General features: G+C 36.9%; 1 protein-coding gene and 1 pseudogene across 35 annotated transcripts in view; one reads left to right on the top strand and one right to left on the bottom strand.

The window, feature by feature from the left end:
* LOC125181161 (E3 ubiquitin-protein ligase Topors-like) overlaps window positions 1-3,629 on the bottom strand; it is a 29,119-nt pseudogene extending 25,490 nt beyond the window's left edge.
* Window positions 1-23,740, top strand: part of PTPRD (protein tyrosine phosphatase receptor type D) — a 1,327,869-nt gene that overhangs the window by 468,370 nt on the left and 835,759 nt on the right. The gene's annotated exons all lie outside the window — the stretch shown is intronic.

The raw sequence follows: 23,740 nt of genomic DNA, 5'->3' as shown, positions 1-23,740 counted from the left end.
AAAATTTGACTATTTCTGATGCAATAGAAAATGTGAATTTCTCCTGGGGTATTTGCATCATATTTTAACTGTTCAACATTGGTCAGGAGCAAAAGTGACTTGAATAGAATTGAATCCATATTTTGTTTCTTCCTTATTCCTATGCTGCTTGATAAGGGAATGCAGAGAGGAGAAGGATGTGTAACATCTATCAGAAAATGAACTCTTTCTGGTCATTTTCCTACATGCAGTATTATTTATGTTAACCACTCATCTTCAACATGAACATTTTCCAGATGCATTCTGAAAGAGTAATTTTACAGAATCTGGAGCATTTCTCTTATCTGTCATAACAGAAATATCTTCAACAGATACTGTGTAATTAAGCATGAACTCCCCTGCCTGAGAGGCAATCCTAAATCACACTGTGCCTACTGTGCTTTTCCAGGTGTTTCTCTGACTGCTTTAGAATGTTTCTGGGCATACACACTTAGAACATAGATTTCACAGATTGGTCTGCATTTTCCTCATTTTCATCTTTCCTTTTCCTTTTCCTTTTCCTTTTCCTTTTCCTTTTCCTTTTCCTTTTCCTTTTCCTTTTCCTTTTCCTTTTCCTTTTCCTTTTCCTTTTCCTTTTCCTATTTTCCAATAGTCATGTTCTAGCAAATCTTCTTTTCTGATATTTATTCTAACAATAATGTTGGAATCCAGATGTACAAAACTGATATAGGGCCAAATTCAGAGACAAATTAGGAATGACTTAATATTTTTTTGTAATGCAAATTACAGTTTTTTCTGCGGCTTTTCTACAAGGTTTCCTAAAATGACAGCAACTTGTAAATGTGAAAATTTTGCACTCTCTTACATGTTTTGTGATTTAGCTCATTGAATATGAGTGAGAAATTGTGTACAAAAATTACATTCCGGAAAAGACATTCCACTTACAGACAGCCAAGCTAAAATAAAATAAAATAAAATAAAATAAATAAAATAAAATAAAATAAAATAAAATAAAATAAAATAAAATAAAATAAAATAAAATAATAAAATAAAATAAAATAAAATAAAATAAAATAAAATAAAATAAAATAAAATAAAATAAAATAAAATAAAATAAAATAAAATAAAATAATAAAATAAAATAAAATAGAAGTGACAGTGGAGTTGCTTCATTACATGTTTCTCTTAATTAGAAGCTACATTCAATGAGTGTTTCTAGGCCACAATCCTTTTTTCTGCTTCTTTCAACTGGATGCATTTCCAAGTAAAATTTAAAGAAATCTGAAGTACAGCAATTTATTTGATAAGTGGGCTAAAGAACTAACTTACAGCAGACTAGATTCATTTACGATTTTCTCTTATGGCTACATATAGAAAAGGCCTGCTGAATGACACTATTTTTTGTCATTCGATACAAAACTGGTCAGTGAAATAAGAAATACCATCAGTGAGCACTAATAGATTTCATGTTTGTTTGTTTTGACATATTTTAATTCCAAGGAATCCCTGATTTTTTTTTTTTTTTTTTTTACCTTCTTCTGAAGATCGGATATCCCTGTCCCCCTCCATAAATAAATAATGTTAATTCTGAGGTGCACTAACCTATTCTTAGTGTATTGCTATATTTTCATTTCCTGCTTTGACCAACCTAGTTATTTCATACTTTTCTTCCTCTTTGGATGCCTTTTTAGGATTTTTTTTTTCCTTACTACTCAAGCTACAGTTTTTGTTATTACTCTTTCCCAATAGTTCCAAATTTGCAATTCTTCAGGACTGTATTCATTCTATAATTATAGACAGGATCCAAAGCTTCCAGTCTGGCTGCAAAGACTCTCCCGCTTCCAGTCTGGCTGCAGAGACTCTCCCACTTTTTTTTATTTTTTTTTTTTTTTGAGAATGAAAGTATTAGGCAGACAGTATGGAAGTAAAGTATTTACAGAAAAATGTGGTAGATAAATTCAACTTTTCAGAAATTTTAAAAGTTTTAAAATTATAACAACCTGTCATTGTTTTATCACCTGATCATTATTCATTGTGATAATGTTACTTTACCATTTACTATTAATTGAAGAAAGAAAATGAAAAAATGGTTTAAAAAAAAATCAACAGCAAAGAAGGGACAGAATGGATAAGAAAAACAAACATTCCTGCATGGACCATTTACTGTAAGTGGTGTGAAGTTATTTTGAATTATGCAAGGCTGAGTCTGTTGCAGGGTACTGAACATGAAAATTCCCTTAATGACTCAAAAGCCCAAGAGCTAAAACATTAGGTTTCCCAGAGCAGTAAGGAAAATCTTTTGGTTGACATAAAATATGATATTTCTTCAAACAGCCAGAATATAAAGAAAAAAATCATAGAATAACAATGTACAACATATGTGAATATTTCTGGGGATAAAGAGTGTTAAAAGTAATATTACATTACATAGCATTTTGTCCCTTGTTAGATAATGGATCTAATGATAATAATACAGAAGAATTAAATGTCAGAGAGAATATAACACACTGAACACTTTCCACTAAGGACAGATATTTGCATTAATTTTGAAATATCAGAAAAAAGGCTCATCATGCAGTGTTCATTTTTTACTGTTGAGGTTTTCAATAGATAGCACATTGGATAAAGCATATTTATCTGAGCCATTTGCAATTATCCAAGCCATTACACAGTTTTTTAGGGAAAAACAAAACAAAACAAAACAAAACAACAACAACAACAAAAACAGCTTTTGATAGTTTCATAATAAAACATTTTGAATTATAAATATTTTTCAAAGGAAATAAGTGACAGAATGTATCTGTTTGTGTTTGCATAGTTTATACCACAAAGATTAAGATCTAAAAATTTGTTTTCTTTTATTTAAATGAATATTTAGACTGTTCGGTGTTTGCATGTGATTATCAGAAATTAGTAAAGATTTTTTTGCTATAAAAGTTAAAAACATGTTCAGACAAGTAGCCCAGCAGTCTTTTGGAATATCTAGAATAGACAGTAAGATCTGTATGCAAGTTTTGTCTTAAAAGGTATATGTGTAATTCTTAAAAATCTGTTAATCTACAATATTTTCTCTACTTTCATTTTAAGCTTCCTGATTTTTCCTTAGGCTTAGGTTGGGAGGGACCTTAAAGACCATCTAGTTCCAACCCTGCTGCCATGGGCTGGGATGCCACATACTAATCAGATTGCCAGGGCCCCATTCAGCCTTGCCTTGAACACCTCCAGGGATGGGACATCCACAACTTCCGTGGGCAACCTGTTCTAGTGCCTTACCACCCTCTGAGTAAGAATTTCCACTTAATATCTAATTGAAATCTCCCCTCTTTTAGTTTAAAAACTTTTTTTGCCATGTCCTATCAATATCTGCCCATGTAAAAAGTCTCTCTCCATCTTTTGTTATAAACCCCATTTAAGTACTGAAAATCTGCAATGATGTTACCCCAGAGCTCTCATCAACCAGCTCTTAGCTTTTCTTCATAGGAGAGGAGCTCCAGCCCTCTGATCAAATTTGTGGCCCTCCTCTGGACCTCACCTAACAGGTCCACATCTTTCACATTCTGGGGGCCCCAGAACTGGTTGCAGTAGTCCAACTGGGACCTTACAAAGGCAGAATAGAGGGAGACAATCTCCTTCTTTGACCTGCTGGCCATGCTTCTGTTGATGCAGCCCAGAATGCAGTTGGCCTTTTGCATACTGCTGGCTCATGTCAAGCGTTTCATCCACCAGAACCCCAGAACCCCCAAGTCCCTCTCTGCTGGGCTGCTCTCAAGTTCTTCACCCAGGCTGGACTTCTGTCTGGGATTGCCCCAACCCAGCTGCAGGATCTCGCAAAAGGACTTATTGAACCTCACTAGGTTCACATGGGCCCACTTCTCAAGCTCGTCTGGGTCCCTTTGGACGGCATCTCTTCCTTCTGTTGAATCAACTGCACCACTCAGCTTGGTGTCATCTGCACGCTTGCTGAGGGAGCACTCAATTCCACTGTTTATGTCACTGATAAAGATATTAAATAGTACTGGTCCCAAGCCAGAATCCCGAGGGACACCACTCATCACTGGCCTCTATCTGGACATAGAATTCTTGACCAGAACTCTCAGGGTGTGGCCATCTAGCCAATTCCTTATACATCAAATAGTCCACCCTTCAGATCCATATTTATCCAATTCAGAAATCAGGATATCATGTGGGACCATATCAAAAGCCTTACAGAAGTTCAGGTAAACAACATTGTTCAGTCTTCCCTTGTCAACTGACTCAGTTACTCCATCATAGAAGGTCTCCAGATTGGTCAGGCATAACTTGAACTTGAAGCCTTGTTGGATGTCTCAGATCACCTCCCTGCCTTGTATGTGCCTTGTCGTTGTTTCCAGGAGGACCTGTTCCATGATCTTCCCAGGCACAGAGGTAAGGCTCACTGGTTTATAGTTCTCTGGGTCCTCCTTTTTAAAAAAGGGTATAAAATGGCAGTGATGTTTCCTTTTTTTCCAGTCACCAAGGACTTTGTCTGCCATCCATGAATTTTCAAATATGATGGAGAGAGGCTTGGCAACTACATCAGCCAGCTCCCTCAGGAACCTGCGATACATATCATTGGACCTCATAGACTTGTACCTGTTCAGTTTCATCAGGTGGTCTTGGATTCATCATCTTAATTTCATCAAATTTAGTGTTTTGTCAATATGCTGATGTACCTACCTCCTAATGATGTTCCTTAAGTTATGTGCTGTGAACACTAAAACAATCAGAATCAGTTGTTCTCGCAGTAAATATATAATACATATGGAGTTTTGTTAGTATTTCAAACAATAGTCAGTAGTTTGGTAGTTTGGAGATGACACACTGGATTTCACTCTGTACTAATCCATTTAGAATCTCTATTTCTCTTAGGTTGTATAGATTTTACAATGTTTATATCCTGCTAGATAATATGTTACATTTTTCCCTTAATTTTTGAACTCATGTTTTGAAGCAGAAATCACACTTTTTTATTCACCAGTGCTTTTATTATTTTGTGCTCATACGGGACAAGCTACTGTAGTGCAGAGATACCTATTCAAGATCTAGATTGTAGTGTTGCTACCAGAACAAGATAAGGGAAACATGATTTCCCTGTGTGTATTATTTTCAGATGTACTTTCAATGTTCACCTTGATTTAGAATCATAGAATCATAGAATCATTAGGGTTGGAAAAGACCTCCAAGATCATCTGGTCCAACCATCCCTCTGCTACCAATGTCACCCATTAAACTATGTCCCTAAGCACCACATCCAACCTTTCCTTAAACACCCCCAGGGATGGTGGCTCCATCACAATCCTGGGCAACCCATTCCAATGTCTGACTACAGTTTCTGAGATGAGATGTCTCCTAATTTCCAACCTAAACCTCCCCTGGCGCAACTTGAGGCCATTCCCTCTAGTCTTATCACTAGTTTCCTGTGAGAAGAGGCTGACCCCCAGCTCTCACACCTTCCTTTCAGGTAGTTGTAGAGAGCAATATGGTCTCCCCTGAGCCTTCTCTTCTCCAGACTTAAATAACCCCTGTGCCCTCAGCCGCTCCTCATAGGACCTGTGTTCTAGGCCCTTAACAAGCTTTGTAGCCCTTCTCTGGACATGTTCCAGGGCCTCGATGTCCTTCTTGTAGTGAGGGGCCCAAAACTGAACAGAGTACTCGAGGTGCAGCTTCACCAGAGCAGAATACAAGGGGACAGTCACCTCCCTGGTCCTGCTGGCTACTCTATTCCGGATACAAGCCAGGATGCTGTTGGCCTTTTTAGCCACCTGGGTGCACTGCCAGCTCATGGTCAGGCAAGCATCAATCAGCACCCCCAGATCCTTTTCCTCTGCACAGCTTTCAAGCCACTCTGCCCCAAGCGTATAGCACTGCATGGGGTTGTTGTGGCCAAAGTGCAGGACCCAGCACTTAGCCATATCGAACCTCATCTTATTGGCCTCTGCCAATCAACCCATTCTGTCCAGGTCCCTCTGCAGATCATCACTTCCCCCCAGCTTGGTGTTGTCTACAAATTTACTGAGGATGCACTCAATTCCCTCATCTAAATCATCAATAAAGATATTAAAGAGGATGGGCCCCAACACCGACCCCTGGTGAACGCCACTGGTGACCTGTTGCCAGCTGGATTTCACTCCATTCACCACTACTCTCTGGGCCCAGCCATCCAACCAGTTTTTAACCCAGTAAAGTGCATACCTGTCCAAGCCATGGGCTGCCAGTTTCGCCAGGAGAATACTATGGGAGACTGTGTCAAAGGCCTTGCTGAAGTCTAGGTAGACTACATCAACAGCCTTTCCCTCATCCACCAGGCGGGTCACCCAGTCAGAGAACGAGATGAGGTTGGTCAGGCAGGACTTGCCTTTGATGAACCCTTGCTGACTGGGCCTGATCCCCTGGTTGTCCTGCATATGCTGCATGATTGCATTAAAGATGACCTGTTCCATCACCTTTCCTGGCACCAAAGTCAGGCTGACAGGCCTGTAGTTCCCCACATCCTCCTTACAACCCTTGTAGATGGGCATCACATTAGCAAGTCTCCAGTCATCTGTGACATCTCCAGAGGACCGTGACCATCAATAGATGATGGAAAGTGGCCCAGCAATTGTATCCGCCAACTCCCTCAGCACCCTTGGGTGGATCCCATCTGGCGTCATGGACTTGTGACAGTCCAGGTGGAGCAGCAGGTATCTAACTGTTTCCACCTGAACTGTGGGGGGTTTATTCTGCTCCCTGTCCCAGACTTCCAGGTCAAGAGGCTGAGGACTCCGAGGATAAGTGGTCTGGCTAGTAAAGACAGATGTAAAGAAGGCATTAAGAACCTCAGTGTTTTCCTTATCCTTAGTAGTCATGTTCCCCCCTGCGTCCAGTAAAGGATGGAGATTCTTCTTGGCCCTCCTCTTGCAGTTAATATATTTATAAAAACATTTTTTGTTATCCTTAACCATAGTGGCCAAGCTGAGCTCATGCTGGGCTTTAGCCTTCCTGATTTTTTCTCTGCATATGTTGGCAACTTCCTTCTACTCTCACCGAGTTGCCTGTCTCTTCTTCCACCAGACATAGACTCTCTTCTCGTGGACACTAAGCTAAGTTCCCTGTTCAGCCATGCCAGTTCATCTTACTGCACAGAGGGACAGCCTGCTCCTGTGCCTTTAAGACTTCCTTCTTGAGGAGCATCCAGCTTCTCTGGACCCTTCTGCCCTTCAGGATTGATGCCCAAGGGACCCTCCCTACCAATGTCCTTAACAATTCAAAGTCTGCCCTCAGGTCTTTTTCTTTGTTTTATTTAAAGTCAGAAAAAGCCTTGTTGTTCCACTTTAAAAAGTGGGGGGATGGGGGGGGGGGCGGGGGGGAGGGGCGGGGGGGACGGGACAACTTGGGGGGATGGGGAGGGAGTGAAAAAGGAAAAATAAAACTCTTTTTTTTTGTATTTGCTTTGCATTTGTAATTACAAACTGTATGAATTTTTGTTTCTTTATAAGTGATTAGCACAACTTGAGTCCATACACTTTGTTGCTCAGGTACTTCAGTTTTGAAGACAGAAGTCAATCTTTTAGCATATTTTTCTTGTAGGAAACGTACTCAAAAGGAATAGATAGGTGCTTAAATGACTAAGAAATAATATTATTGCCAAAGATGCAGGAGGAAGCCCTGTTTCTCTGGCTGTCACAGTTTAAAGATCTGCTGTAAAGACAGATCAGGACACGATACAAGAACACTTTGTGTCAATACATGGATCTGGGTAAGAGGAGTCACAAATCTGACCAAACTTTGCTTCCTTCTTTAGACTGTGCTAGAATTTTACTGTATGCACAGAAGAAAGTTGAAGAAGGTCAATTGTCCAAAGACCATTTTCATATCAAAGTGATAGATTATTTCCTGCCTGGTGTTAGTCAAGAACATTAAACTATAAAAATCTGTTCTACCTAGATTATTTTTCTATCATTTATTTATGTATACATACTGACATGGAGTTGTTGCTTCAAACTAAAAGGTGCATATTCAGTTAGCAAAGGAGGGAGGACGAAGTTTTATTTCTCACTGAATAAATAAATTATTAGTTAATCAATTAAAAATAGTAGATTTTGAATGGCCAGAGAAATTAATATTTGTATGATTTATACAGGCAGAAAGAGTACTAAGATTATCTCCTGCATGAATTAGAATTAGCTATGTTCTGGAAGATGTCTGAAACCTCAGTTCTGCAGCATTTCCTTCAGGTTGTCCTAAGGGTAGAGGGATGCACACCACCACCAATATTACATATGCTAGTTTGGGAGAAGAATTTTGGGAGAGAAAAAGTGATAACCACCCTTCTTTTACTGGTGTTAATCAGAAAAGTACACTGACACACAGTAAAGTATTGAAGAAAGCACTGTTGGAAGCTCAAGGCTCACAGAAGGGTTTGGTCTTACCCACTCCGGTCCACCTCTGATTGTTTAATTCTCTTGATGTTTATTTCTGCTTTTGTCACATTTGTAAATGTTAGTTTTCATTTGTTGTGTTTGTTTAGAGTTTATGCATCTGGTTAGTGCCTGTATATTAAGTGTTGGTGATGTTTGTTCGTTTGAGAAAGATGCATAGTCTTAGAAACTATCCCATTAATCACTGGTATTGAAGTGTGCAATGCAGTATGTGGTCAATTTTGACCTATCATCAGTACTATTACAAAGAACTCATGTTGCCATTTATTTCCCAATCTAAATGATCTTACCACATAAATTTTCCTTGCCTACTGAGGCATTGCTGTACTGTAGCGTCTCCCAATGGTGGGGAAAGATTATTCACCTACTGAAAAGAAATCTTGACACCAAAATCACAGCAAAAAGCTGTTAATTCTATTTGTTTATGATACATTGCAATACAAATTTCCTAAATCACACATATATGCTGATATAAATAGGTTGCCCCTGACACAGATAAGTATTACAATGGTGTTTCATAATAGTTTTCTGAAAGCATATTAAGCAGAAGTGGTATTTGAGTTGTTATGACAGGTAACCACTGATACTTGAGTTATAACAGTATCTACACAAACTGTTTTCATCACACATAATTGAAAATTAGTCTAAAAGGAAAGAGGATGATAAATAATAACTACCGGCTGTGTTTGTACCATCAAAACTGTAATTCACTGATTCTTAGACTCTTTGATATACTTTTCCCTTTTGGATTAGGGTGTTACATGATGATATTCTATGTTAGGAATGACAGCAAAAAAATGAGTTGTGATACTCAGTTTCAAGACCTAACCTCCCCAGTTTTCCACTTCACTCCTACCAGCAACACCGGAGATTCAGTTGCTTTTCTGCAGTCTGTAATGACCTGTCTTTAAAGAATCATAGAATAGCTTTTGTGTCTGCTGTGTTTTAACTTCCATGTGAAACATAGGAATATTCTACAGATCACATCAAGAAGGAATTAATAAGTTAGAGGTTTGGGATTTTTAACAACTTTCGGTGAATTCATTTTACATGGAATCTAGATTATAACATCTGTTGCTAGTAGAGTGAGGCTGTCCTTTTGTCTCAGAATATTTTTCAAAGTGCAGTTAATTAATTTTCATAGCTATCTGCTCATTATCACTATCTAACTTTTGCACAAGGCTTAAAATTAATATGTTTGTTGAAGACATTAATTTCATAGAAGTACACAGTGACAGGAGTATCAAAATTCAGAATGCATCAGTAGTTTTTTTTCCATTCTGTCCTCATAAAGCTGTGATTTGTGACCTCTATGATAACTGAAGATTTACCTGCATAATAATAATAATAATAATGAAAAAAAAAAAAAACAATAGAATTTTATTTCAACAAATAATTGCCCTTGTCATTAGTTTTTGTTTTGTTTTTTTTTTTATGTTTGTCTGATTTGTTGGTTTTGGGGGTGGAGTGGTGTGTGTGTATGTGTGTGTCTCCTGGAATACATATTCTCTCCCGTGGGAGTGTTACAGATGACAATATCAAACAGTTCATATGTTCTTTTCACTTTTTTATAAATGAAATGTCTGATAATCCAAAATGAATGGTTTATCATTATAACAGCAGTTGTTTCCCTCCACTGCAAGGCAAATAGGCTTGTTCTTCCAGTCATCCACTAGATTTTCTGTTACTTGTGAAGCCAAAAGATTATTTAATAATTGTTCCTACTTTCTGTGCAACTAAAAGAGAAATTTTGCCACTGCACCTGATTGTTGTTCTGCCACTTGTATTTAACATATAACAAGAACATATAGAGCAATATAAAATGCATTGCTATCTTGGTTTTTATATAAATACACATGTGTACATAGATGTGTAAATATTACCTTGTAAGTACATATGTATAATGAGTAAAATAACAATATAGTTTAATAAAATAAAAATTTCCCTCTATATAGAAAAAAAAATCTGTTCTATATTAAAAAAAAACACATATGTAACAATTGCTATATATTTATATCAATGTCTCTCTATATGGACATAATTATATATGTGTATACACATACAATCAACAAAATAGGAATCTACTTTTTTCAATCCCCAATACAGATTTTACTAATGTAGATAGCTCTAAAATAATACTGTGTTCTGTCAAATATATTTGAACATTTAATTCCATTTTGCTATCATTTATTAATTAAACAATAATATTATCATTATTAGGCTGTTGGCACAGATTATCTGCACTCTGACCTGGTTACCAGGTGGCACTGAAGTGCAGCCTTTCAGAAATAAAATCGAGGAAACCCTTTTCGTGGACTCATAAAATCAGAGAATCATTTATGTTGGAAAAGGCTCTTAAGACAATCAGGGCCAACCACCAGCCTAACACTACCAAATCCACCACTAAACCATGTCCTTAAGCATCAATTCCACATGCATCTTAAACACCTCCAGGGATGGCATCTCCACCACTTCCCTAGGCAGCCTGTTTCAATGGTTGAACACTCTCTCCATGAACAAATTCTTCCTAAAATCCAATCTAAACCTCCCCTAGTGCAACTTGAAATTATTTCCTCATGTCCTATCACTTGCCACCTAAGAAAAGAGACCAACGTCCTCCTCACAGCAACCACTTTTCAGGTAGTTTTAGGGAATGGTGAAGCCACCTTTTCTCCAGACTAAACAATCTATCAGCCAATCCACATGTCTTCTTTTCTAGTCCTTTTAACAGCTTCGTTTCTCTTCTCTGAACACATTCCAGAAACTCAATATCTTTTGAGGGTCTGAAAGCTGAATACATTATTCAAGGTACAGTCTCACCAGTGGCAACTACAGAGGGATAGTTTCTGGTCCTGCTGGGCATACTATTTCTGATTCAGGCCAGAATGCCATTGGCCTTCTTAGCCACCTGGGCATGCTGCTGGCACATGTTCAGCTGGCTGTCAACCAGCATACCCAGGTCCTTTTCTCCTGGGTAACTTTCCAGCCCCTCTTTCCCAAGACTATACTGCTTGTCATAACAATATGAGTTATGAACCAAGTGCAAAACCTGGCATTTATCCTTCTTGAATGCAATGTGATTAGAAATGGCCCATCATTCTAGCTTATCCAAAACCCTCTGCAGAGGGATTCCTACCCTCAAGCAGAACAATAGCACTGCCCAACTTGGTGTCATCTGCAAACTTACTGAGGGTGCACTCAATCCTCTGATCAAGATCACTGATGTTACACAAAACTGGCCTCGGTACTGAGCCTGGTGGAACACCTTGCGACTGGCTGCCAACTGGATTTAACTCCATTCACAGAAACCCTTTAGGCCCAGTCACCCAGCTTTTTTTTTTTTTTTTTTTAAACAAGTGAACAGTACATCCATGAGCAGCCACATTCTCCAGGAGAATGCTGTGGGAAACAGTATCAAATGCTAAAGTCCAAGTAAACAACATCCATAGCCTTTTCCACCCACTAAGCATCTTATCTTATTATAGAAGATCAGGTTAGTCAGTCAGGACATACATTTCCTAAACCCGTACTGACAGGTTCTGATCACCTCATTGTCCTGTATGTGGTGTGTGATGGCACCCAAGGTGATCTCCTCCATGACCTTCTTTGGCATGAAGATCAGGCCTGTAATTCCCTGGATCATCCTTTCTGTACGTCTTGCAGATGGGTGTCACATTCACCCACCTCCAGTCAGCTGCAACCTCCCCAGTTAGCCAGGACTGCTGGTAAGTTATAGACAGGCACTTGTCCTAGCTCCTTCAGTACACTTGGGTGGATCCTGTCTGGACCCATAGATCTGTGTGTGTTCAAGTGGTGTAGCAGGTCACTAACAATTTTCCCTTGGGTTATAAAGGCTTCATTCAGCTCCCTGTCTCCATCTCCCATCTCAGCAGGCTAGTAGGTACCCTGACAGCAATCAGTCTTACTAATAAAGACTAAGGCATAGGAATCCTTAAGTACCTCAGTCTTTTCCTCATCTCTCATAAATATGTTTTCCTCTGGATCCAATGAAAGATGGAGACTCTCTTCAGTCCTCCATTTGTTGTTTATGTATTTATTATTTTTTATTTTTTTTTTATTTTTTACTGCAGTATCCAAGTTGAATTCTAGTTCTAGTTTCAGGCACATCTATAAAATTTAACCTCCCATATAGTATGAATCTAAGATGGGATTTATTTACATAATATTATTCAAGAAGGTTGTTTCTGTCTTTACAAGGGATGGATATTGCAGTCTTGCCTTTATCAAATGTTGCAGAGCAATAGCAAATCTTTTCACTATGCACATCAATGGTGAGAAGCTAAATGATGCATTGCTTTTGTTTGTTTGTTTTTTAACATGGAATCAGCCTGAGCCAGACTAATTCACAAATCTCACCTCAGAAGAGATCCCATTGTAAGAAAGTTCACAAATAACACAAAGAACTGCCTGAACTGGACCCATGAATTTTGTACTTGGACAATTCATTGTAGAGAACTTGATAGGGAACATGGATATGGTCTATCTCTGATATTTTCAGTCATTTTTCAGCCAGCTCTCAAGGCTATGACCTTATGATCTAATTCTTGATCTCTACATATATTTTGTCATATAAGTCTTGACCAATTTCCAAGTTGTCCGTTTTGATTCTACCTTCTCTGAATGTTCTTTAGCACTAGTGAGATCTCTGGATGACCACTTTTTCTCCTGAAGACCTTTGGCCTAAAACAATTTCCATACTGAATTTATTTATCTGACATTCGCTAGCCTGAAGACCATTGCTTCTTCAAAAGAAGGGCCAATTTGATGTTCTAGTGTTCTGCTGCTCCCTCTTACCTTTCCTTTCCTATACTTTTTCTTCTCGTATATTTTTCTATCACCCTAAATATATAGCCCGTCCTTGTGCAATTAGAGCTAAACCACAGATGAAGTACTCTCAAGCTTTTCTGCTAAATTTGCACAAATGACAAATCTTGTCATAAGTCCTATCAAATTTAGGGTCAAAGCATGGACAGCAAGGAACTCAAACTGAAGAAGTGAATAGTGACAGTTTCTGGTAAAGAAGCATCATCCAGTTTCTAGAATTCAGCATCAACACAAGTTCCTACGGTGTCTTGTGTTGATTCACAAGATTTTTATTTATTTTATTTTTTTTAAGTGAGATACAGGTCCACAACAGTCATTTAATCTGTGTGTGGCTTTTGTTTCCATTAAGTGGGAAGAGATATTCCCTCAGTATGGTCAGGTATGTCTGGTTTTAAGAAAGGGAAAAAAATGTAAGCATGGGGAGGAGTATGGAGTATAGAGGAAGTATGGAGGAATTATGTGTTTTTCTTTTTAGTTTACAAAAACTTGGAAACCTTTGCATTTTTTGAGACTTAAAAACTTCAATTTAAAATAAAAAAAAATAGGATTTTTGAAAGTTTTTAAGAGAAGTCTTGGGACATCTTTCTACACAAGAATGTTTTCTGCTACAAAAGCATAATGAGGCAAAAGGTAATAATTAGTTTCCAACATCTTATGCAACTGCTAAAAAAAAAAATTTCCTCTACAATTTGCTGATTTAAGAATTAGGTGTCTAAGAAATTTTCCATTTCTACATGTGGCACACATTCACCATTGAACAAAAGTGAATGGAATTTTAATATTTTTTGTTTGTTTGTTTATTCTAGAGTTTGATGACAGAGTTACCTTTACCAGCATTCTTACGCAGGAGAAGAGTGATTGAGCCCTTCAGTCTTGTTCAGACAAATAGCCCAATAGATGTCTTGAGATTTTATCTTTCTCCAAATCCAGGACTTTTAAAGATGACTTGCTGACAAGGCAAGCTTCCAGTACTATAACAATTAGAGATCCAGAAAGAAAATAAAGTTAATACACTTCCTTAAATAATAATTCAGATATTTCTGTTCAGGATAAAAATCTAACGTGATATAGGAAGGAAATTCAAAAAGACTAGCAATAATAACAACAGCAACAAAAGAAGAAAGTGCTGTACCTTTTAATTATTGCTGCAAACCCAAGACAGCAATTTGGACAATGGTTAACAAAATAAAATATAATAATAATAATAATAATAATAATAATAATAATCTTGTGTTCAAAAGGGAAAGTTAGCTATGTATTTAGTGTTCTAGAGTTATTCTGTCTCAGACCTAGTTGAAAAATTAGTCATAGCTGTGACAGATGTTGAAAAGAATTGAATAGAATAGAAATAGAATATGTCCATCTGCTCGAAGGCAGGAAGGCTCTGCAGGAGGATCTGGATAGGCTGGACCAATGGGCTGGGGCCAACTGGATGAATTTCAACAAGGCCAAGTGCCAGGTCCTGCACCTAGGGCACAACAACCCCAAGCAGCACTACAGGATGGGAGATGAGTGGTTAGAAAGCTGCCTGGCAGAGAAGGACCTGGGAGTATTGGTTGACAGCCAGCTGAATATGAGCCAGCAGTGTGCTCAGGTGGCCAAGAAGGCCAACAGCATCCTGGCTTGTATCAGAAACAGTGTGGCCACCAGGTCTAGGGAAGTGATTGCCCCCCTGTACTGAGCTCTAGTGAGGCCGCGCCTCAAGTACTGTGTTCAGTTTTGGGCCCCTCACTACAAGAAGGACATTGAGGTGCTCAAGCAAGTCCAGAGAAGGACAACGAAGCTGGTGAGGAGTCTGGAGAACAAGTCTTATGAGGAGAAGCTGAGGGAGCTGGGATTGTTCAGTCTGGAGAAGAGGAGGCTCAGGGGCGACCTTATCGCACTATATAGAAAGGAGGCTGCAGCGAGGTGGGGATTGGTCTATTCTCCCACGTGCCTGGTGACAGGACAAGGGGGAATGGGCTAAAGTTGCACCAGAGGAGGTTTAGGCTGGATATTAGGAAGAACTTCTTTACTGAAAGGGTTGTTAGGCATTGGAATGGGCTGCCCAGGGAAGTGGTTGAGTCACCATCCCTGGAGGTTTTTAAAAGACATTTAGATGTAGAGCTTAGTGATATGGTTTAGTGGAGGACTTGTTAGTGTTAGGTCAGAGGTTGGACTAGGTGATCTTGGAGGTCTCTTCCAACCTAGATGATTCTGTGATTCTGTAATAGAAATAAAATGGAATAGAATTGGAATAGAATTGGAAAAGTTCAGTTGGAAGGGACCTACAAAGACCACTAAGTCCTACTGCCTTCAGGGATAACAAAGTCAAAGCATATTATTAACGATATTATCCAAATGCCTATTGAACACTGGGGAATCAACCACTTGTCTGGGAAGCCTGTTCCAGTGTTTGACAACCCTCGTGGTTAAAAAAATCTAGTTTTAATCTCTCCTGGAGCAACTTTGAGCAATTCCTGTGTGTCCTGTTATGGTCAATAAGGTTATTTATTTAATTCTTCTAACGTAGTATCTATTTTGATAAGATGACCTTTTCTAGATTATTAAAATATAATTTTTGGCATTTTAGAGAGAATTCAGCTTGTGTTGAAAGGCTTGATAAAGAGTTCACATATAGCACATAGCTTTATTTTTCTTTTTATTTTAATAAAGTTGTTCCACAGTTGTTACCCAAGTTGGGTATAAGACATTTCAAGGAATCTCATCACATTGCTATTTAGATTTGTGCTGGTGATATTTGTTAAGTGTGTACATGAAAAGTGTGTATGTGCCTTTTTGTGATAAATTCTGGTGATACATAGCTAGGCTAAAAGCTGCCATGTTTTGGGCTTCTGAATATTGGCAGAACTGTGAGATCTTGGAGCATTAGTAATAAACACTGTCATTATACCTTCTAATGAACTGTCTATTTTTTCCTGTATACTACTGAAAGTGCAATTAATTTTACTTCAGTATAAGAAGCAACTGCAAAATAAAATGCAAATTCTAAAGCATACTTTAATATGAGAAAATATTCACTTTATGTCCTAAATGGAAGAACACAGTCATAGAAGTAGTTTGTTAGAACATTTTCCACTTTCCGAGAAATAGTCATAATGAATTGTAAACATTTGATCTATTAATTAGAGAGGAAACAAAAATTCATTGTTTTTAGTATTATACAGCCTTTCTTGTAGTCTCTGTAAGTTGTATCACAATTGTAACTTTTTATATCTACTACTCCAATCTAAGAATAAAATGTTTTTATTTTAATATTATTATTTGTACTCATGCTGTTTTCAGTTATTAATCATGTTCATCTAGCAAATGGAGAACAAATTAGTCTTTTAAAATTGTTTTTACTCAAATTTATAGTTGGTTACTTCAGGAGAGTAAAACATTAATGTGAAAAACATTAAAATTGTCAATATTATCAACTAAAATTGTCAACTAGAAGGTCTCAGCATAGACTCCTGACCTCTTAGCATTGCCACTGAGACCAAAAGGAATGTGTCAATTTCAGGGGAAAAAAAAAAAAAAAAGAAAAATAAGTATACTTTAAGAGTTTGTAGTTTAACAGTTTTTATAAACTTTTTTTTTCATCGTTATAAAACTGATTTAGTGGTTTTTTTTTTTTGCATAAAACATTTTTTGTTTCAAAGTAGTCTTCAGGTTTGTTTGTTTTTCTTTTTTAAGAATGAAGAATTTTATTACTTTACCCATTTGTCACTTTGAAGTTTCTTTCCTTTTTACTGTTTACTTAGAAAATAAAAAATGGAAACACCTCAGCCTGCAAAAGACAACTTTTTTCAACATTTAGAAACTGTGAACGAGCAGAAAATTCTAAAACTACCCTCTCAACCCTTGTCTATTAATTTTCATAAAATCTCTCTCACTTCCAGGGTATTTATTTATTTTATACTGTTTGAAAAACTTTAAGCTTTTTTTTTTTTTTTTTAAACTAGGTTATTTCATTTCTGAGATTTTTACCAGCTTTAGGCCAGCACTAGACCTAAAGGAAGTGCACTCAGTACTCACTGAGTTTAATTCCTTCAAGAAACTTTGATCACACATGCCACCACCAATTTCATAAAGACCAAGTAATATTTCTAAATTTATTGTCCTCATACACAGTACTTAATGATTCCACACTCTTCCTAAATACCACAATTAATAGTGTTTAAATAACCCATGGTTATACTGCATTTGTCACAAATAACAATTTGAGTTGAAGTATTGATTGTATTTAATTACTGATCACACAAAAATTCCTGGCTAGAAGTGTCCATACAATTTTATACAACTTCTTTATACAGAGACATCCTCTGCTTTGCTTTCTTCATTTTAAAAACACAACAGCAAGCCTAATTTTGCTTTTTATTTTATAAAATTATTCTTACAAACTTTAAAAGAGAATTGTTTGCTGCAATAGAGCATTTGGCTTACTTCAGTGAATTTTCAGCCATTCTGTTTTACTAGAAGGACAATTTAATGCATGTAGCACAAATTTTGCAAATCAAATGAAAATTTAAGTCTTGAAGGAATAATTGATCTGTTATGTACACAGTCAGCAAAATGACAAGACCTTAGTCAGTGCAAAATCTCATGAATGTATTCCAAGAATATCTATTTGAAATTGTCATTTTGACTATCTAAAGGTCAGAAATTAATAGCTGTATTATGGCATATTTATAATACTACTTGCTATAGCTCTCTGTCCAAATTTTTCAATATCAAAACTAACACTGAAGCCAAAGTCAAACACAGTGGAAAAGCAATAGTAATACCTTTATTTCATTAAAAGTTGTTTAAATTTCACCTTGTGTGAAGCTGAAACAAATGATTTGCTATATTACCCAAATACTCTTATTTTTCCCTATTTTCAAAGCCATGAAATGTTAAATGTATTACTTAATAAAACAGAAGCAAGGCTTTGTGTTTGTATTAAGATAGATTACCTACGTGAAATGAAAATGAATATCATAAATCAAAATAGCTCATTACAACTTCCTTGTTTTACAGTACTTTATCAAGTTTTCTTTCTATTTTTTACTGTTCCGTATCAAGCTTATATCACTTATTCTTTTATTTAATCACTAAGTTTTTGGTGTATGTTGCTCAATTTTGCATAAGTTAAAGAACTACTTCTAAATCAATTTATTTCCTTCTCTCAGGCAAAAGCATTCTCTAAGACCTCTAGTTAGCACTTTGTCCGCCAAATAAATAAATAAATAAATAAAATATCTGCTTAATTTTATAACCATTCTTAAATAAGAAAAACAAAAAAATACACAAGTAAACAAACATAGGCAACAACATTTTTTAAATTTCCCAGGAAAAGATAGGTGGAGAAGACTTGATAAACTCTGGGAAAATGTTAATGTTGCTACTGGTTGCAGAGATATTTCATGATGGACTATTATGGCCTTGTTTTAGGATCTTTTAGTACATTACTTTGCCTGGCAAGATATTAGCTCTAGATTCTTAGTTTATATACATAATTTTCTTCAGGCAACTGTCTAAACACTTGCAGGATCCTTCAAGGAAGAATAGAAGATTCTAACTCAAAAAGGCAGAGACTCACCCATTTTTTTTTTCCGTTGACACTACTATGAACATTTTAATGATGTTGTAGCTGAGCAAAGCACAAATTTTAGTGGAGTCAGTGTAAATATTTCTCCTTCTGCTCGTGTTCATTGGTTTCTATATTCACACCTGTTTGCTTCTCCCTTAGTTGTTCTAGTAGAGGTTTGTGTAGGAGTGTGCTGTAAACAAGCAATCAAAGAATACAGTTATTCATTTTTTTAACCTCTCTTACCTTTATGTTATGGCTGTGAAGTCTTGTAATTCAAACAATCATTTCAGTGCTGTTCAGAAGGTTAGCCCCATTTCAGAGGAGCAAGAAAGAGTCTGTTAAACTGGCTTATCTTCTGAGGAAAATTTATCCTTTGTATCTACATCCTTAGCTCTTAATCTCTGACAATGCTGACCTTTAAAGAGAAGTAATCAAGGACTTGATTATCCACAATGGCATCTGATGTAGTCATTTATGTCACAAAGTAGGTGCAAAAAGCTACACTTATGGTCTGATAGCATTATATGCCTCAGTTTTCTCAGGGGTAAGTGTGAGGTGTAGTTGTAACAGATAATCAAACATATTGTGCTACTATGTGTTATACAAGCCACAACACTCAGGTTGTGTTGCCTTCCATCCTGGAAAGTAAAACATATAGGGAAGTTCACTGTTTTAAATTATGTCACTTTGTGCTTCTGATTGTTTTCTATAGAAAGCTATTATTAGTATGGTATAGCAAACAATCAGTTACTCAACAGCATTACATGTATTGATGACACTATCTCTAAATTATTAACACTAAAATAGATTCTAGTATTGAGAATTAAAACACAAGCATATGTTTCTTTTTCTAAACTAACCCCAATATTTTTGTCTTCAGTTTAAAGCATGAACTCCCAAAACTTGGCTCCTCTGCTCAGTTCCCCACATAATTAAATTAATTTTGATGTAAAATAGATAATTATGAATTTCCAAATTCAGCTGAATATTAATTAATTGATGACAGTTCAGCACTAAAGAGTGGGCAACTTACACTGAAGAAGCTGTTATGAAATATTACCTGTCACATACAATTCTATGAATGTTCACTGAACAGTACTTGAGTACAGCTGAGTACATAAGATGGATTTCCAGCTCTTTACAACTGCTCCTTGTAGCATAAAAAATAAATGTTCAAGCTGATTCCTGGGAGAAAAGAAAGAGAAGTGATAGAATACTGCTATTTAGAAATCTCCCTCTGCCCTGCCCCCGTTTGCCATCATGGCTCTTATTTACAGATCCCATCTGATGACTATGATTTTGAAGTGCCTCCATTGAAAAGCTTTTGCTTTTGATCAACATACCTGTAAAACAAGTGACATAGAATGAATTTCTAATAAATAAAATATGAATGCAGCAAAGCTGAAACAATACATATGTTGGTGCAATTTTGCTGTTAGCTTGACTGTATTGACTGTTTTTATATCCGTGGTTTATTGCAGAACCATGGATCAGTACTTGCCATCCTTTGATAAAAGATAGGTTCTGCTCATGTAGGGTGAGAAACTAATCTCATTAAAGGCAATAATATGGCATTATGCAGCTTTTGAGTGAGTAACTGAAAGAAACAGCTGATCCTGTGAATCTAAAATAGAGGACTATTTAGACTAACTCTTTGAAGACTGGAATGCAATTGTAGAAGGATGCATACTTTTGCTGCAGTTATATCCCATTTCTTGGGGAGGCGAAGAAGCTAAAGGTTATTAAACGAAAAATTTGTCAGTGGTTTTCTTACTGTTTATTTTCAAAGAATATTGAAGTTTTCATTTATTTAAATCTTTGTTGAGCTTGAATAATGTAAGCAGATTATTAAAACTGTTAATTTCATCATCAAGAATTTTCTGAATTTCTTTCACTTCTTTCAGGAACAGGTCCTAGTCACCCTGGCTAATAATCTCATAGCAGTGTGCTGGCCAATGACTATTCTAAAATAATGTTACCATACAGTCTTGCTGAGTGAAAATATATATGCATATATTTACTATTACATTTTTAGTGTTTTATTTCAGAGAACTTCTAAAGGATAATGATTTATAGTATCCTGCCAGTTTTCTTACATGTAACAGAAGTTTTCAGTTCTATCATTCTTAGAAAGGATGAGAGGGAAGAGAAATCATTATTGAGAGTTGTACCAGCAGTAGTTTGTGGGCTGGCATATCATCTCTCTTTCTCTGAACTGCTGTAAAACCCTTAGATATCAATGAGACTGGAACAAGAAAATTAGGCATGATAATAATTAGCAAAATACTATCCAATTATGCCTGGCTTCTCTTTACCCTTGAAAGAATAAATGTGCCACTCAAAGCCCCCAGGAACAAGTCATTTCCTTGGAAGAACACCCTATTTATCCCAGCTTTATTATTATTATTATTATTATTATTATTATTACTACTACTACTACTATTATTACTATTATTATTACTGTATATTGCCAGGGAATATAGAGATATTTGAGAAATTCCTTCAATATATTGTTTAATTAAAATATCATCTGATAAAAATAATTATTATTTTAACATAAAGGTGAATTGATGTTTAATAAATAAGAGATTCTGAGTCACATCACTAATTGTCCTTCCCTGATAGGAATAACATTTAGGTTACAGAGATAAACAATATATTTGTTCCTTTGTCTCTCTAGTTTTGTCGTTTTCTATGTTTCTCTCCATGTCACTGTAGGATTCTTGAAGCTACGTAAAAGATCATAAAAGGTCTCTTTTTTTTCTCTTTTGTGTTAATGTGGTAGTATTTGTAGCTTCCTCTTGTGATTCTTTCTTAAGATTATTTTATATTTTATCATAGTGTTGAATACTGATATTTGTTGAAACTATTTTGGAAAGTTGACTGCATCAACTTATTTCACTCAAATTTACAGAAACATACATAGGTCTTAATTTTATTCATGTAATATGCTTCCTTGAAACTACTGGCAGTTTTAGAGATTATTATATGCAAAAATCTTTGCAGGAGTGGGAACTCAGGCTGTACTTATTTGAAGGAATAACCTTGAGGGATGCATAGCTGTTAAATTTCAACATCATCCAATGCAGATTTGTCTCCTCAGAACAGAAAACATTGCAACCTAAGATTAAATGAGCAGCTGGTAGAGAGTTTCTGATTTGATCATGTTCCTTTTTTAGACAGACTAATTGTTCTGATTTATGGTTATCACCTGTATTTCATGGGTGCTTGCTTCCAGCTCTAATTGATGGATAATTTTTAACTGCTGCACCTTTAATTGTTCCTTGGATTTCAAAGAGTAGAGAAAACTTAGCTGTTAGCAAATAGGGGCCTTTGCTTAGCTGACCTTTCTTTTTTTGTGTGTTAGAAATGGAAAATTATAATTGTAAATTATAATTGTTATATTGTTTTATTTATTTATTTATTTTTCCTTTTCTAAAATATGAAATTTTACACCATCTATCAAATAGGAATACTATGTTATGTATGTAACGATGACTAGGATTAAAATTATAGAAAAGTCATCTTCAATGTAAAAAAAAAAAAAGGTTACTTCACATCTTTCTAGTATAAGGTAGTTTGACATTTATAACATATAATTGACAGACATAATAGATATTTTACATCATTTTATTATTTGCTCTTGGTTGCCATATAATAACAGCACAGTATTAATAATCCCTTAGTAACTCTCTTTGACTAATGAATTCCTGTCAGAGATGCATAAAATCTTGGTCTGAAGTTTTAAAAAGGTAGACAATCTATCACTTTTTTTTTGTTATGCTATATGAGTGACTTTGTGGACAGTAAGATAGCTATGTTATTTTTATAGAAGCTCTCCTGGTGTGGTGTTTTTTTCCTAGGTGGGCAGCTGAAATCCACAACAACAGATCTCACTCCCCTCCTCAAAGGGAAAGAGGGAGAAAATACAATGAAAAGGACTAATGTGTTGAGATAAGGACCAGGTGATCACTTGACAATTATCATCATGGGCAAAACAGATTCAGCACAGGGAGATTAATGTAATTTATTACCTATTACTAAGAAGCTAGAACAGTGAGAGACTCAAACTAAAACCAACTTCTGCCCCATCCACCCTCTTCTATGTCTTCCCCCCTGAGTGGCATAAGGGAACACAGAATGGGGGTTATGGTCAGTTCATAACGCTTCGTTTCCACAACTCCATGGTCACTCTCTTCCCTTGCTCCAAGGTGGGGTCCCTCACATGTGATAAAGTTCTTCCTGAACTGATGCTGTGTGGGCTTCCCACAGGCAGCAGCTCTTCAAGAACTGCTCCAACTATGAGCTTGTCCACAGGGTCCACCTGTCAGGAGCAAACTGCTCCAACATGGGACCCCCCATGGGAGGCAGCTCCAACAGCTCCCGGAGTCTGTTCTGGCAGGGGCTCTTCACAGGCTGCAGCCTCCTTCAGGCCAGATCCACCTGCTCTACCTTGGGCTCCTCCATGGACTGCAGTGTGGAGATCTGCTCTGCTGTGAGCCACATGGGCTACAGGGGAACAGCCTGCTTCACCATGGGCCCCATGGGCTGCAGGGGGACAGTCTGCTCCACCATGGGCCACTCCACAGGCAGCAGGAAAACTACTCCAGGTGCTGGAGCAACTTCTCCCCTTCTTTCTTCACTGACCTTGGTGTCTGCAGGACTGTTTCTCACTCCTCACTCTCCCAGCTGTTGTTGTACGGTGTTTCTTGTTTGTTTGTTTGTTTGTTCGTTTTTCCCCTCTCTTAAATCTGCTGTCACAGAGGCGCAAACAACCTCTCTTATTATCTTGGCTCTGCCCAGCAGCAGGTCTCTTTTGGAGCTGGCTGAAACTGGCCCTTAACTAACATGGGCAACTTCTGGACTCCTCACAGAGGCCACCCCTGTAGCCCCCTGCTACTAAAACTTTGCCATGTAAACCCAT

This window comes from Anser cygnoides, chromosome Z (assembly GCF_040182565.1).
Source record: "Anser cygnoides isolate HZ-2024a breed goose chromosome Z, Taihu_goose_T2T_genome, whole genome shotgun sequence".
Classification (NCBI taxonomy): Eukaryota; Metazoa; Chordata; class Aves; order Anseriformes; family Anatidae; genus Anser; species Anser cygnoides.
The sequence above is the reverse complement of the archived record's forward strand: the minus strand, read 5'-3'. Positions and strand labels throughout refer to the sequence as shown.